Raw genomic sequence first — 15,608 nt, forward strand, 5'->3', positions numbered from 1 at the left:
TGCAGTTCCAAGGGACAGTGAAAACCAGCTACAGCTTTCAGTGCTGGCAGCTGTCCTGTGGGCGCAATCTCTGGACGTTTCAATTTCACTGCCGGGCTCTGCCAGAGAGAGATACAGAGTGTTGCCCCATTACGAAGCAATGCTTTAGCAGAGCGCGAATGTCTGTGTGGCAGCGAATGCAGTTCCAAGGGACAGTGAAAACCAGCTACAGCTTTCAGTGCTGGCAGCTTTCCTGTGGGCAGAATCTCTGGACGTTTCCAATTTCACTGCCGGGCACTGGGAGAAAGTCATACAGAGTGTTGCCCCATTAGGAAGCAAAGCTTTAGCAGAGCGCGAATGTCTGTGTGGCAGCGAATGCAGTTCCAAGGGACAGTGAAAACCAGCTACAGCTTTCAGTGCTGGCAGGTTTCCTGTGGGCACAATCTCTGGACGTTTCCAATTTCACTACCGGGCACTGGGAGAAAGTCATACAGAGTGTTGCCCCATTAGGAAGCAAAGCTTTAGCAGAGCGCGAATGTCTGTGTGGCAGCGAATGCAGTTCCAAGGGACAGTGAAAACCAGCTACAGCTTTCAGTGCTGGCAGCTTTCCTGTGGGCGCAATCTCTGGACGTTTCCAATTTCACTGCCGGGCTCTGCCAGAGAGAGATACAGAGTGTTGCCCCATTACGAAGCAATGCTTTAGCAGAGCGCGAATGTCTGTGTGGCAGCGAATGCAGTTCCAGGGGACAGTGAAAACCAGCTACAGCTTTCAGTGCTGGCAGCTTTCCTGTGGGCGCAATCTCTGGACGTTTCCAATTTCACTGCCAGGCACTGGGAGAAAGTCATACAGAGTGTTGCCCCATTAGGAAGCAAAGCTTTAGCAGAGCGCGAATGTCTGTGTGGCAGCGAATGCAGTTCCAAGGGACAGTGAAAACCAGCTAGAGCTTTCAGTGCTGGCAGCTTTCCTGTGGGCGCAATCTCTGGACGTTTCCAATTTCACTGCCGGGCTCTGCCAGAGAGAGATACAGAGTGTTGCCCCATTACGAAGCAAAGCTTTAGCAGAGCGCGAATGTCTGTGTGGCAGCGAATGCAGTTCCAAGGGACAGTGAAAACCAGCTACAGCTTTCAGTGCTGGCAGCTTTCCTGTGGGCAGAATCTCTGGACGTTTCCAATTTCACTGCCGGGCACTGGGAGAAAGTCATACAGAGTGTTGCCCCATTAGGAAGCAAAGCTTTAGCAGAGCGCGAATGTCTATGTGGCAGCGAATGCAGTTCCAAGGGACAGTGAAAACCAGCTACAGCTTTCAGTGCTGGTAGCTGTCCTGTGGGCGCAATCTCTGGACGTTTCCAATTTCACTGCCGGGCTCTGCCAGAGAGAGATACAGAGTGTTGCCCCATTACGAAGCAATGCTTTAGCAGAGCGCGAATGTCTGTGTGGCAGCGAATGCAGTTCCAAGGGACAGTGAAAACCAGCTACAGCTTTCAGTGCTGGCAGCTTTCCTAAGGGCGCAATCTCTGGACGTTTCCAATTTCACTACCGGGCTCTGCCAGAGAGAGATACAGAGTGTTGCCCCATTAGGAAGCAAAGCTTTAGCAGAGCGCGAATGTCTGTGTGGCAGCGAATGCAGTTCCAAGGGACAGTGAAAACCAGCTACAGCTTTCAGTGCTGGCAGCTTTCCTGTGGGCGCAATCTCTGGACGTTTCAATTTCACTGCCGGGCTCTGCCAGAGAGAGATACAGAGTGTTGCCCCATTACGAAGCAATGCTTTAGCAGAGCGCGAATGTCTGTGTGGCAGCGAATGCAGTTCCAAGGGACAGTGAAAACCAGCTACAGCTTTCAGTGCTGGCAGCTTTCCTGTGGGCAGAATCTCTGGACGTTTCCAATTTCACTGCCGGGCACTGGGAGAAAGTCATACAGAGTGTTGCCCCATTAGGAAGCAAAGCTTTAGCAGAGCGCGAATGTCTGTGTGGCAGCGAATGCAGTTCCAAGGGACAGTGAAAAACAGCTAGAGCTTTCAGTGCTGGCAGCTTTCCTGTGGGCGCAATCTCTGGACGTTTCCAATTTCACTGCCGGGCTCTGCCAGAGAGAGATACAGAGTGTTGCCCCATTAGGAAGCAAAGCTTTAGCAGAGCGCGAATGTCTGTGTGGCAGCGAATGCAGTTCCAAGGGACAGTGAAAACCAGCTACAGCTTTCAGTGCTGGCAGCTTTCCTGTGGGCGCAATCTCTGGACGTTTCCAATTTCACTGCCGGGCTCTGCCAGAGAGAGATACAGAGTGTTGCCCCATTACGAAGCAATGCTTTAGCACAGCGCGAATGTCTGTGTGGCAGCGAATGCAGTTCCAGGGGACAGTGAAAACCAGCTACATCTTTCAGTGCTGGCAGCTTTCCTGTGGGCGCAATCTCTGGACGTTTCCAATTTCACTGCCAGGCACTGGGAGAAAGTCATACAGAGTGTTGCCCCATTACGAAGCAATGCTTTAGCAGAGCGCGAATGTCTGTGTGGCAGCGAATGCAGTTCCAAGGGACAGTGAAAACCAGCTACAGCTTTCAGTGCTGGCAGCTTTCCTGTGGGCGCAATCTCTGGACGTTTCAATTTCACTGCCGGGCTCTGCCAGAGAGAGATACAGAGTGTTGCCCCATTACGAAGCAATGCTTTAGCAGAGCGCGAATGTCTGTGTGGCAGCGAATGCAGTTCCAAGGGACAGTGAAAACCAGCTACAGCTTTCAGTGCTGGCAGCTGTCCTGTGGGCGCAATCTCTGGACGTTTCAATTTCACTGCCGGGCTCTGCCAGAGAGAGATACAGAGTGTTACCCCATTAGGATGCAATGCTTTAGCAGAGCGCGAATGTCTGTGTGGCAGCGAATGCAGTTCCAAGGGACAGTGAAAACCAGCTACAGCTTTCAGTGCTGGCAGCTTTCCTGTGGGCGCAATCTCTGGACGTTTCCAATTTCACTGCCGGGCTCTGCCAGAGAGAGATACAGAGTGTTGCCCCATTACGAAGCAATGCTTTAGCAGAGCGCGAATGTCTGTGTGGCAGCGAATGCAGTTCCAAGGGACAGTGAAAACCAGCTACAGCTTTCAGTGCTGGCAGCTTTCCTGTGGGCGCAATCTCTGGACGTTTCCAATTTCACTGCCGGGCTCTGCCAGAGAGAGATACAGAGTGTTGCCCCATTACGAAGCAATGCTTTAGCAGAGCGCGAATGTCTGTGTGGCAGCGAATGCAGTTCCAGGGGACAGTGAAAACCAGCTACATCTTTCAGTGCTGGCAGCTTTCCTGTGGGCGCAATCTCTGGACGTTTCCAATTTCACTGCCAGGTACTGGGAGAAAGTCATACAGAGTGTTGCCCCATTACGAAGCAATGCTTTAGCAGAGCGCGAATGTCTGTGTGGCAGCGAATGCAGTTCCAAGGGACAGTGAAAACCAGCTACAGCTTTCAGTGCTGGCAGCTTTCCTGTGGGCACAATCTCTGGACGTTTCCAATTTCACTACCGGGCACTGGGAGAAAGTCATACAGAGTGTTGCCCCATTAGGAAGCAAAGCTTTAGCAGAGCGCGAATGTCTATGTGGCAGCGAATGCATTTCCAAGGGACAGTGAAAACCAGCTACAGCTTTCAGTGCTGGCAGCTGTCCTGTGGGCGCAATCTCTGGACGTTTCCAATTTCACTGCCGGGCTCTGCCAGAGAGAGATACAGAGTGTTGCCCCATTACGAAGCAATGCTTTAGCAGAGCGCGAATGTCTGTGTGGCAGCGAATGCAGTTCCAAGGGACAGTGAAAACCAGCTTCAGCTTTCAGTGCTGGCAGCTTTCCTGTGGGCGCAATCTCTGGACGTTTCCAATTTCACTGCCAGGCACTGGGAGAAAGTCATACAGAGTGTTGCCCCATTAGGAAGCAAAGCTTTAGCAGAGCGCGAATGTCTATGTGGCAGCGAATGCAGTTCCAAGGGACAGTGAAAACCAGCTAGAGCTTTCAGTGCTGGCAGCTTTCCTGTGGGCGCAATCTCTGGACGTTTCCAATTTCACTGCCGGGCTCTGCCAGAGAGAGATACAGAGTGTTGCCCCATTACGAAGCAAAGCTTTAGCAGAGCGCGAATGTCTGTGTGGCAGCGAATGCAGTTCCAAGGGACAGTGAAAACCAGCTACAGCTTTCAGTGCTGGCAGCTTTCCTGTGGGCAGAATCTCTGGACGTTTCCAATTTCACTGCCGGGCACTGGGAGAAAGTCATACAGAGAGTTGCCCCATTAGGAAGCAAAGCTTTAGCAGAGCGCGAATGTCTATGTGGCAGCGAATGCAGTTCCAAGGGACAGTGAAAACCAGCTACAGCTTTCAGTGCTGGTAGCTGTCCTGTGGGCGCAATCTCTGGACGTTTCCAATTTCACTGCCGGGCTCTGCCAGAGAGAGATACAGAGTGTTGCCCCATTACGAAGCAATGCTTTAGCAGAGCGCGAATGTCTGTGTGGCAGCGAATGCAGTTCCAAGGGACAGTGAAAACCAGCTACAGCTTTCAGTGCTGGCAGCTTTCCTAAGGGCGCAATCTCTGGACGTTTCCAATTTCACTACCGGGCTCTGCCAGAGAGAGATACAGAGTGTTGCCCCATTAGGAAGCAAAGCTTTAGCAGAGCGCGAATGTCTGTGTGGCAGCGAATGCAGTTCCAAGGGACAGTGAAAACCAGCTAGAGCTTTCAGTGCTGGCAGCTTTCCTGTGGGCGCAATCTCTGGACGTTTCCAATTTCACTGCCGGGCTCTGCCAGAGAGAGATACAGAGTGTTGCCCCATTACGAAGCAATGCTTTAGCAGAGCGCGAATGTCTGTGTGGCAGCGAATGCAGTTCCAGGGGACAGTGAAAACCAGCTACATCTTTCAGTGCTGGCAGCTTTCCTGTGGGCGCAATCTCTGGACGTTTCCAATTTCACTGCCAGGCACTGGGAGAAAGTCATACAGAGTGTTGCCCCATTACGAAGCAATGCTTTAGCAGAGCGCGAATGTCTGTGTGGCAGCGAATGCAGTTCCAAGGGACAGTGAAAACCAGCTACAGCTTTCAGTGCTGGCAGCTTTCCTGTGGGCGCAATCTCTGGACGTTTCAATTTCACTGCCGGGCTCTGCCAGAGAGAGATACAGAGTGTTGCCCCATTACGAAGAAATGCTTTAGCAGAGCGCGAATGTCTGTGTGGCAGCGAATGCAGTTCCAAGGGACAGTGAAAACCAGCTAGAGCTTTCAGTGCTGGCAGCTGTCCTGTGGGCGCAATCTCTGGACGTTTCAATTTCACTGCCGGGCTCTGCCAGAGAGAGATACAGAGTGTTGCCCCATTAGGAAGCAATGCTTTAGCAGAGCGCGAATGTCTGTGTGGCAGCGAATGCAGTTCCAAGGGACAGTGAAAACCAGCTACAGCTTTCAGTGCTGGTAGCTGTCCTGTGGGCGCAATCTCTGGACGTTTCCAATTTCACTGCCGGGCTCTGCCAGAGAGAGATACAGAGTGTTGCCCCATTACGAAGCAATGCTTTAGCAGAGCGCGAATGTCTGTGTGGCAGCGAATGCAGTTCCAAGGGACAGTGAAAACCAGCTACAGCTTTCAGTGCTGGCAGCTTTCCTGTGGGCGCAATCTCTGGACGTTTCCAATTTCACTGCCGGGCTCTGCCAGAGAGAGATACAGAGTGTTGCCCCATTACGAAGCAATGCTTTAGCAGAGCGCGAATGTCTGTGTGGCAGCGAATGCAGTTCCAGGGGACAGTGAAAACCAGCTACAGCTTTCAGTGCTGGCAGCTTTCCTGTGGGCGCAATCTCTGGACGTTTCCAATTTCACTGCCAGGTACTGGGAGAAAGTCATACAGAGTGTTGCCCCATTACGAAGCAATGCTTTAGCAGAGCGCGAATGTCTGTGTGGCAGCGAATGCAGTTCCAAGGGACAGTGAAAACCAGCTACAGCTTTCAGTGCTGGCAGCTTTCCTGTGGGCACAATCTCTGGACGTTTCCAATTTCACTACCGGGTACTGGGAGAAAGTCATACAGAGTGTTGCCCCATTAGGAAGCAAAGCTTTAGCAGAGCGCGAATGTCTATGTGGCAGCGAATGCATTTCCAAGGGACAGTGAAAACCAGCTACAGCTTTCAGTGCTGGCAGCTGTCCTGTGGGCGCAATCTCTGGACGTTTCCAATTTCACTGCCGGGCTCTGCCAGAGAGAGATACAGAGTGTTGCCCCATTACGAAGCAATGCTTTAGCAGAGCGCGAATGTCTGTGTGGCAGCGAATGCAGTTCCAAGGGACAGTGAAAACCAGCTTCAGCTTTCAGTGCTGGCAGCTTTCCTGTGGGCGCAATCTCTGGACGTTTCCAATTTCACTGCCAGGCACTGGGAGAAAGTCATACAGAGTGTTGCCCCATTAGGAAGCAAAGCTTTAGCAGAGCGCGAATGTCTATGTGGCAGCGAATGCAGTTCCAAGGGACAGTGAAAACCAGCTAGAGCTTTCAGTGCTGGCAGCTTTCCTGTGGGCGCAATCTCTGGACGTTTCCAATTTCACTGCCGGGCTCTGCCAGAGAGAGATACAGAGTGTTGCCCCATTACGAAGCAAAGCTTTAGCAGAGCGCGAATGTCTGTGTGGCAGCGAATGCAGTTCCAAGGGACAGTGAAAACCAGCTACAGCTTTCAGTGCTGGCAGCTTTCCTGTGGGCAGAATCTCTGGACGTTTCCAATTTCACTGCCGGGCACTGGGAGAAAGTCATACAGAGAGTTGCCCCATTAGGAAGCAAAGCTTTAGCAGAGCGCGAATGTCTATGTGGCAGCGAATGCAGTTCCAAGGGACAGTGAAAACCAGCTACAGCTTTCAGTGCTGGTAGCTGTCCTGTGGGCGCAATCTCTGGACGTTTCCAATTTCACTGCCGGGCTCTGCCAGAGAGAGATACAGAGTGTTGCCCCATTACGAAGCAATGCTTTAGCAGAGCGCGAATGTCTGTGTGGCAGCGAATGCAGTTCCAAGGGACAGTGAAAACCAGCTACAGCTTTCAGTGCTGGCAGCTTTCCTAAGGGCGCAATCTCTGGACGTTTCCAATTTCACTACCGGGCTCTGCCAGAGAGAGATACAGAGTGTTGCCCCATTAGGAAGCAAAGCTTTAGCAGAGCGCGAATGTCTGTGTGGCAGCGAATGCAGTTCCAAGGGACAGTGAAAACCAGCTAGAGCTTTCAGTGCTGGCAGCTTTCCTGTGGGCGCAATCTCTGGACGTTTCCAATTTCACTGCCGGGCTCTGCCAGAGAGAGATACAGAGTGTTGCCCCATTACGAAGCAATGCTTTAGCAGAGCGCGAATGTCTGTGTGGCAGCGAATGCAGTTCCAGGGGACAGTGAAAACCAGCTACATCTTTCAGTGCTGGCAGCTTTCCTGTGGGCGCAATCTCTGGACGTTTCCAATTTCACTGCCAGGCACTGGGAGAAAGTCATACAGAGTGTTGCCCCATTACGAAGCAATGCTTTAGCAGAGCGCGAATGTCTGTGTGGCAGCGAATGCAGTTCCAAGGGACAGTGAAAACCAGCTACAGCTTTCAGTGCTGGCAGCTTTCCTGTGGGCGCAATCTCTGGACGTTTCAATTTCACTGCCGGGCTCTGCCAGAGAGAGATACAGAGTGTTGCCCCATTACGAAGAAATGCTTTAGCAGAGCGCGAATGTCTGTGTGGCAGCGAATGCAGTTCCAAGGGACAGTGAAAACCAGCTAGAGCTTTCAGTGCTGGCAGCTGTCCTGTGGGCGCAATCTCTGGACGTTTCAATTTCACTGCCGGGCTCTGCCAGAGAGAGATACAGAGTGTTGCCCCATTAGGAAGCAATGCTTTAGCAGAGCGCGAATGTCTGTGTGGCAGCGAATGCAGTTCCAAGGGACAGTGAAAACCAGCTACAGCTTTCAGTGCTGGCAGCTTTCCTGTGGGCGCAATCTTTGGACGTTTCCAATTTCACTGCCGGGCTCTGCCAGAGAGAGATACAGAGTGTTGCCCCATTAGGAAGCAAAGCTTTAGCAGAGCGCGAATGTCTGTGTGGCAGCGAATGCAGTTCCAGGGGACAGTGAAAACCAGCTACATCTTTCACTGCTGGCAGCTTTCCTGTGGGCGCAATCTCTGGACGTTTGCAATTTCACTGCCAGGCACTGGGAGAAAGTCATACAGAGTGTTGCCCCATTACGAAGCAATGCTTTAGCAGAGCGCGAATGTCTGTGTGGCAGCGAATGCAGTTCCAAGGGACAGTGAAAACCAGCTACAGCTTTCAGTGCTGGCAGCTTTCCTGTGGGCGCAATGTCCTAACGTTTCCAATTTGGCAGCCGGGCTCTGCCAGAGAGAGATACAGAGTGTTGCCCCATTACGAAGCAATGCTTTAGCAGAGCGCGAATGTCTGTGTGGCAGCGAATGCAGTTCCAAGGGACAGTGAAAACCAGCTAGAGCTTTCAGTGCTGGCAGCTTTCCTGTGGGCGCAATCTCTGGACGTTTCCAATTTCACTGCCGGGCTCTGCCAGAGAGAGATACAGAGTGTTGCCCCATTACGAAGCAAAGCTTTAGCAGAGCGCGAATGTCTGTGTGGCAGCGAATGCAGTTCCAAGGGACAGTGAAAACCAGCTACAGCTTTCAGTGCTGGCAGCTTTCCTGTGGGCAGAATCTCTGGACGTTTCCAATTTCACTGCCGGGCACTGGGAGAAAGTCATACAGAGTGTTGCCCCATTAGGAAGCAAAGCTTTAGCAGAGCGCGAATGTCTATGTGGCAGCGAATGCATTTCCAAGGGACAGTGAAAACCAGCTACAGCTTTCAGTGCTGGCAGCTGTCCTGTGGGCGCAATCTCTGGACGTTTCCAATTTCACTGCCGGGCTCTGCCAGAGAGAGATACAGAGTGTTGCCCCATTACGAAGCAATGCTTTAGCAGAGCGCGAATGTCTGTGTGGCAGCGAATGCAGTTCCAAGGGACAGTGAAAACCAGCTTCAGCTTTCAGTGCTGGCAGCTTTCCTGTGGGCGCAATCTCTGGACGTTTCCAATTTCACTGCCAGGCACTGGGAGAAAGTCATACAGAGTGTTGCCCCATTAGGAAGCAAAGCTTTAGCAGAGCGCGAAAGTCTATGTGGCAGCGAATGCAGTTCCAAGGGACAGTGAAAACCAGCTAGAGCTTTCAGTGCTGGCAGCTTTCCTGTGGGCGCAATCTCTGGACGTTTCCAATTTCACTGCCGGGCTCTGCCAGAGAGAGATACAGAGTGTTGCCCCATTACGAAGCAAAGCTTTAGCAGAGCGCGAATGTCTGTGTGGCAGCGAATGCAGTTCCAAGGGACAGTGAAAACCAGCTACAGCTTTCAGTGCTGGCAGCTTTCCTGTGGGCAGAATCTCTGGACGTTTCCAATTTCACTGCCGGGCACTGGGAGAAAGTCATACAGAGAGTTGCCCCATTAGGAAGCAAAGCTTTAGCAGAGCGCGAATGTCTATGTGGCAGCGAATGCAGTTCCAAGGGACAGTGAAAACCAGCTACAGCTTTCAGTGCTGGTAGCTGTCCTGTGGGCGCAATCTCTGGACGTTTCCAATTTCACTGCCGGGCTCTGCCAGAGAGAGATACAGAGTGTTGCCCCATTACGAAGCAATGCTTTAGCAGAGCGCGAATGTCTGTGTGGCAGCGAATGCAGTTCCAAGGGACAGTGAAAACCAGCTACAGCTTTCAGTGCTGGCAGCTTTCCTAAGGGCGCAATCTCTGGACGTTTCCAATTTCACTACCGGGCTCTGCCAGAGAGAGATACAGAGTGTTGCCCCATTAGGAAGCAAAGCTTTAGCAGAGCGCTAATGTCTGTGTGGCAGCGAATGCAGTTCCAAGGGACAGTGAAAACCAGCTAGAGCTTTCAGTGCTGGCAGCTTTCCTGTGGGCGCAATCTCTGGACGTTTCCAATTTCACTGCCGGGCTCTGCCAGAGAGAGATACAGAGTGTTGCCCCATTACGAAGCAATGCTTTAGCAGAGCGCGAATGTCTGTGTGGCAGCGAATGCAGTTCCAGGGGACAGTGAAAACCAGCTACATCTTTCAGTGCTGGCAGCTTTCCTGTGGGCGCAATCTCTGGACGTTTCCAATTTCACTGCCAGGCACTGGGAGAAAGTCATACAGAGTGTTGCCCCATTACGAAGCAATGCTTTAGCAGAGCGCGAATGTCTGTGTGGCAGCGAATGCAGTTCCAAGGGACAGTGAAAACCAGCTAGAGCTTTCAGTGCTGGCAGGTGTCCTGTGGGCGCAATCTCTGGACGTTTCAATTTCACTGCCGGGCTCTGCCAGAGAGAGATACAGAGTGTTGCCCCATTAGGAAGCAATGCTTTAGCAGAGCGCGAATGTCTGTGTGGCAGCGAATGCAGTTCCAAGGGACAGTGAAAACCAGCTACAGCTTTCAGTGCTGGCAGCTTTCCTGTGGGCGCAATCTTTGGACGTTTCCAATTTCACTGCCGGGCTCTGCCAGAGAGAGATACAGAGTGTTGCCCCATTAGGAAGCAAAGCTTTAGCAGAGCGCGAATGTCTGTGTGGCAGCGAATGCAGTTCCAGGGGACAGTGAAAACCAGCTACATCTTTCACTGCTGGCAGCTTTCCTGTGGGCGCAATCTCTGGACGTTTCCAATTTCACTGCCAGGCACTGGGAGAAAGTCATACAGAGTGTTGCCCCATTACGAAGCAATGCTTTAGCAGAGCGCGAATGTCTGTGTGGCAGCGAATGCAGTTCCAAGGGACAGTGAAAACCAGCTACAGCTTTCAGTGCTGGCAGCTTTCCTGTGGGCACAATCTCTGGACGTTTCCAATTTCACTGCCGGGCACTGGGAGAAAGTCATACAGAGTGTTGCCCCATTAGGAAGCAAAGCTTTAGCAGAGCGCGAATGTCTATGTGGCAGCGAATGCAGTTCCAAGGGACAGTGAAAACCAGCTACATCTTTCAGTGCTGGCAGCTTTCCTGTGGGCGCAATCTCTGGACGTTTCCAATTTCACTGCCAGGCACTGGGAGAAAGTCATACAGAGTGTTGCCCCATTACGAAGCAATGCTTTAGCAGAGCGCGAATGTCTGTGTGGCAGCGAATGCAGTTCCAAGGGACAGTGAAAACCAGCTACAGCTTTCAGTGCTGGCAGCTTTCCTGTGGGCGCAATCTCTGGACGTTTCAATTTCACTGCCGGGCTCTGCCAGAGAGAGATACAGAGTGTTGCCCCATTAGGAAGCAATGCTTTAGCAGAGCGCGAATGTCTGTGTGGCAGCGAATGCAGTTCCAAGGGACAGTGAAAACCAGCTACAGCTTTCAGTGCTGGCAGCTGTCCTGTGGGCGCAATCTCTGGACGTTTCAATTTCACTGCCGGGCTCTGCCAGAGAGAGATACAGAGTGTTGCCCCATTAGGATGCAATGCTTTAGCAGAGCGCGAATGTCTGTGTGGCAGCGAATGCAGTTCCAAGGGACAGTGAAAACCAGCTACAGCTTTCAGTGCTGGCAGCTTTCCTGTGGGCGCAATCTCTGGACGTTTCCAATTTCACTGCCGGGCTCTGCCAGAGAGAGATACAGAGTGTTGCCCCATTACGAAGCAATGCTTTAGCAGAGCGCGAATGTCTGTGTGGCAGCGAATGCAGTTCCAAGGGACAGTGAAAACCACCTAGAGCTTTCAGTGCTGGCAGCTTTCCTGTGGGCAGAATCTCTGGACGTTTCCAATTTCACTGCCGGGCACTGGGAGAAAGTCATACAGAGTGTTGCCCCATTAGGAAGCAAAGCTTTAGCAGAGCGCGAATGTCTGTGTGGCAGCGAATGCAGTTCCAAGGGACAGTGAAAACCAGCTAGAGCTTTCAGTGCTGGCAGCTTTCCTGTGGGCGCAATCTCTGGACGTTTCCAATTTCACTGCCGGGCTCTGCCAGAGAGAGATACAGAGTGTTGCCCCATTAGGAAGCAAAGCTTTAGCAGAGCGCGAATGTCTGTGTGGCAGCGAATGCAGTTCCAAGGGACAGTGAAAACCAGCTACAGCTTTCAGTGCTGGCAGCTTTCCTGTGGGCGCAATCTCTGGACGTTTCCAATTTCACTGCCGGGCTCTGCCAGAGAGAGATACAGAGTGTTGCCCCATTACGAAGCAATGCTTTAGCACAGCGCGAATGTCTGTGTGGCAGCGAATGCAGTTCCAGGGGACAGTGAAAACCAGCTACATCTTTCAGTGCTGGCAGCTTTCCTGTGGGCGCAATCTCTGGACGTTTCCAATTTCACTGCCAGGCACTGGGAGAAAGTCATACAGAGTGTTGCCCCATTACGAAGCAATGCTTTAGCAGAGCGCGAATGTCTGTGTGGCAGCGAATGCAGTTCCAAGGGACAGTGAAAACCAGCTACAGCTTTCAGTGCTGGCAGCTTTCCTGTGGGCGCAATCTCTGGACGTTTCAATTTCACTGCCGGGCTCTGCCAGAGAGAGATACAGAGTGTTGCCCCATTACGAAGCAATGCTTTAGCAGAGCGCGAATGTCTGTGTGGCAGCGAATGCAGTTCCAAGGGACAGTGAAAACCAGCTACAGCTTTCAGTGCTGGCAGCTGTCCTGTGGGCGCAATCTCTGGACGTTTCAATTTCACTGCCGGGCTCTGCCAGAGAGAGATACAGAGTGTTACCCCATTAGGATGCAATGCTTTAGCAGAGCGCGAATGTCTGTGTGGCAGCGAATGCAGTTCCAAGGGACAGTGAAAACCAGCTACAGCTTTCAGTGCTGGCAGCTTTCCTGTGGGCGCAATCTCTGGACGTTTCCAATTTCACTGCCGGGCTCTGCCAGAGAGAGATACAGAGTGTTGCCCCATTACGAAGCAATGCTTTAGCAGAGCGCGAATGTCTGTGTGGCAGCGAATGCAGTTCCAAGGGACAGTGAAAACCAGCTACAGCTTTCAGTGCTGGCAGCTTTCCTGTGGGCAGAATCTCTGGACGTTTCCAATTTCACTGCCGGGCACTGGGAGAAAGTCATACAGAGTGTTGCCCCATTAGGAAGCAAAGCTTTAGCAGAGCGCGAATGTCTGTGTGGCAGCGAATGCAGTTCCAAGGGACAGTGAAAACCAGCTACAGCTTTCAGTGCTGGCAGCTTTCCTGTGGGCGCAATCTCTGGACGTTTCCAATTTCACTGCCGGGCTCTGCCAGAGAGAGATACAGAGTGTTGCCCCATTACGAAGCAATGCTTTAGCAGAGCGCGAATGTCTGTGTGGCAGCGAATGCAGTTCCAAGGGACAGTGAAAACCAGCTACAGCTTTCAGTGCTGGCAGCTTTCCTGTGGGCGCAATCTCTGGACGTTTCCAATTTCACTGCCGGGCTCTGCCAGAGAGAGATACAGAGTGTTGCCCCATTACGAAGCAATGCTTTAGCAGAGCGCGAATGTCTGTGTGGCAGCGAATGCAGTTCCAGGGGACAGTGAAAACCAGCTACATCTTTCAGTGCTGGCAGCTTTCCTGTGGGCGCAATCTCTGGACGTTTCCAATTTCACTGCCAGGTACTGGGAGAAAGTCATACAGAGTGTTGCCCCATTACGAAGCAATGCTTTAGCAGAGCGCGAATGTCTGTGTGGCAGCGAATGCAGTTCCAAGGGACAGTGAAAACCAGCTACAGCTTTCAGTGCTGGCAGCTTTCCTGTGGGCACAATCTCTGGACGTTTCCAATTTCACTACCGGGCACTGGGAGAAAGTCATACAGAGTGTTGCCCCATTAGGAAGCAAAGCTTTAGCAGAGCGCGAATGTCTATGTGGCAGCGAATGCATTTCCAAGGGACAGTGAAAACCAGCTACAGCTTTCAGTGCTGGCAGCTTTCCTGTGGGCGCAATCTCTGGACGTTTCCAATTTCACTGCCGGGCTCTGCCAGAGAGAGATACAGAGTGTTGCCCCATTACGAAGCAATGCTTTAGCAGAGCGCGAATGTCTGTGTGGCAGCGAATGCAGTTCCAAGGGACAGTGAAAACCAGCTTCAGCTTTCAGTGCTGGCAGCTTTCCTGTGGGCGCAATCTCTGGACGTTTCCAATTTCACTGCCAGGCACTGGGAGAAAGTCATACAGAGTGTTGCCCCATTAGGAAGCAAAGCTTTAGCAGAGCGCGAATGTCTGTGTGGCAGCGAATGCAGTTCCAAGGGACAGTGAAAAACAGCTAGAGCTTTCAGTGCTGGCAGCTTTCCTGTGGGCGCAATCTCTGGACGTTTCCAATTTCACTGCCGGGCTCTGCCAGAGAGAGATACAGAGTGTTGCCCCATTACGAAGCAAAGCTTTAGCAGAGCGCGAATGTCTGTGTGGCAGCGAATGCAGTTCCAAGGGACAGTGAAAACCAGCTACAGCTTTCAGTGCTGGCAGCTTTCCTGTGGGCAGAATCTCTGGACGTTTCCAATTTCACTGCCGGGCACTGGGAGAAAGTCATACAGAGAGTTGCCCCATTAGGAAGCAAAGCTTTAGCAGAGCGCGAATGTCTATGTGGCAGCGAATGCAGTTCCAAGGGACAGTGAAAACCAGCTACAGCTTTCAGTGCTGGTAGCTGTCCTGTGGGCGCAATCTCTGGACGTTTCCAATTTCACTGCCGGGCTCTGCCAGAGAGAGATACAGAGTGTTGCCCCATTACGAAGCAATGCTTTAGCAGAGCGCGAATGTCTGTGTGGCAGCGAATGCAGTTCCAAGGGACAGTGAAAACCAGCTACAGCTTTCAGTGCTGGCAGCTTTCCTAAGGGCGCAATCTCTGGACGTTTCCAATTTCACTACCGGGCTCTGCCAGAGAGAGATACAGAGTGTTGCCCCATTAGGAAGCAAAGCTTTAGCAGAGCGCGAATGTCTGTGTGGCAGCGAATGCAGTTCCAAGGGACAGTGAAAACCAGCTAGAGCTTTCAGTGCTGGCAGCTTTCCTGTGGGCGCAATCTCTGGACGTTTCCAATTTCACTGCCGGGCTCTGCCAGAGAGAGATACAGAGTGTTGCCCCATTACGAAGCAATGCTTTAGCAGAGCGCGAATGTCTGTGTGGCAGCGAATGCAGTTCCAGGGGACAGTGAAAACCAGCTACATCTTTCAGTGCTGGCAGCTTTCCTGTGGGCGCAATCTCTGGACGTTTCCAATTTCACTGCCAGGCACTGGGAGAAAGTCATACAGAGTGTTGCCCCATTACGAAGCAATGCTTTAGCAGAGCGCGAATGTCTGTGTGGCAGCGAATGCAGTTCCAAGGGACAGTGAAAACCAGCTACAGCTTTCAGTGCTGGCAGCTTTCCTGTGGGCGCAATCTCTGGACGTTTCAATTTCACTGCCGGGCTCTGCCAGAGAGAGATACAGAGTGTTGCCCCATTACGAAGAAATGCTTTAGCAGAGCGCGAATGTCTGTGTGGCAGCGAATGCAGTTCCAAGGGACAGTGAAAACCAGCTAGAGCTTTCAGTGCTGGCAGCTGTCCTGTGGGCGCAATCTCTGGACGTTTCAATTTCACTGCCGGGCTCTGCCAGAGAGAGATACAGAGTGTTGCCCCATTAGGAAGCAATGCTTTAGCAGAGCGCGAATGTCTGTGTGGCAGCGAATGCAGTTCCAAGGGACAGTGAAAACCAGCTACAGCTTTCAGTGCTGGCAGCTTTCCTGTGGGCGCAATCTTTGGACGTTTCCAATTTCACTGCCGGGCTCTGCCAGAGAGAGATACAGAGTGTTGCCCCATTAGGAA

This window comes from Mycteria americana, chromosome 27 (genome assembly GCF_035582795.1).
Source record: "Mycteria americana isolate JAX WOST 10 ecotype Jacksonville Zoo and Gardens chromosome 27, USCA_MyAme_1.0, whole genome shotgun sequence".
Taxonomy (NCBI): domain Eukaryota; kingdom Metazoa; phylum Chordata; class Aves; order Ciconiiformes; family Ciconiidae; genus Mycteria; species Mycteria americana.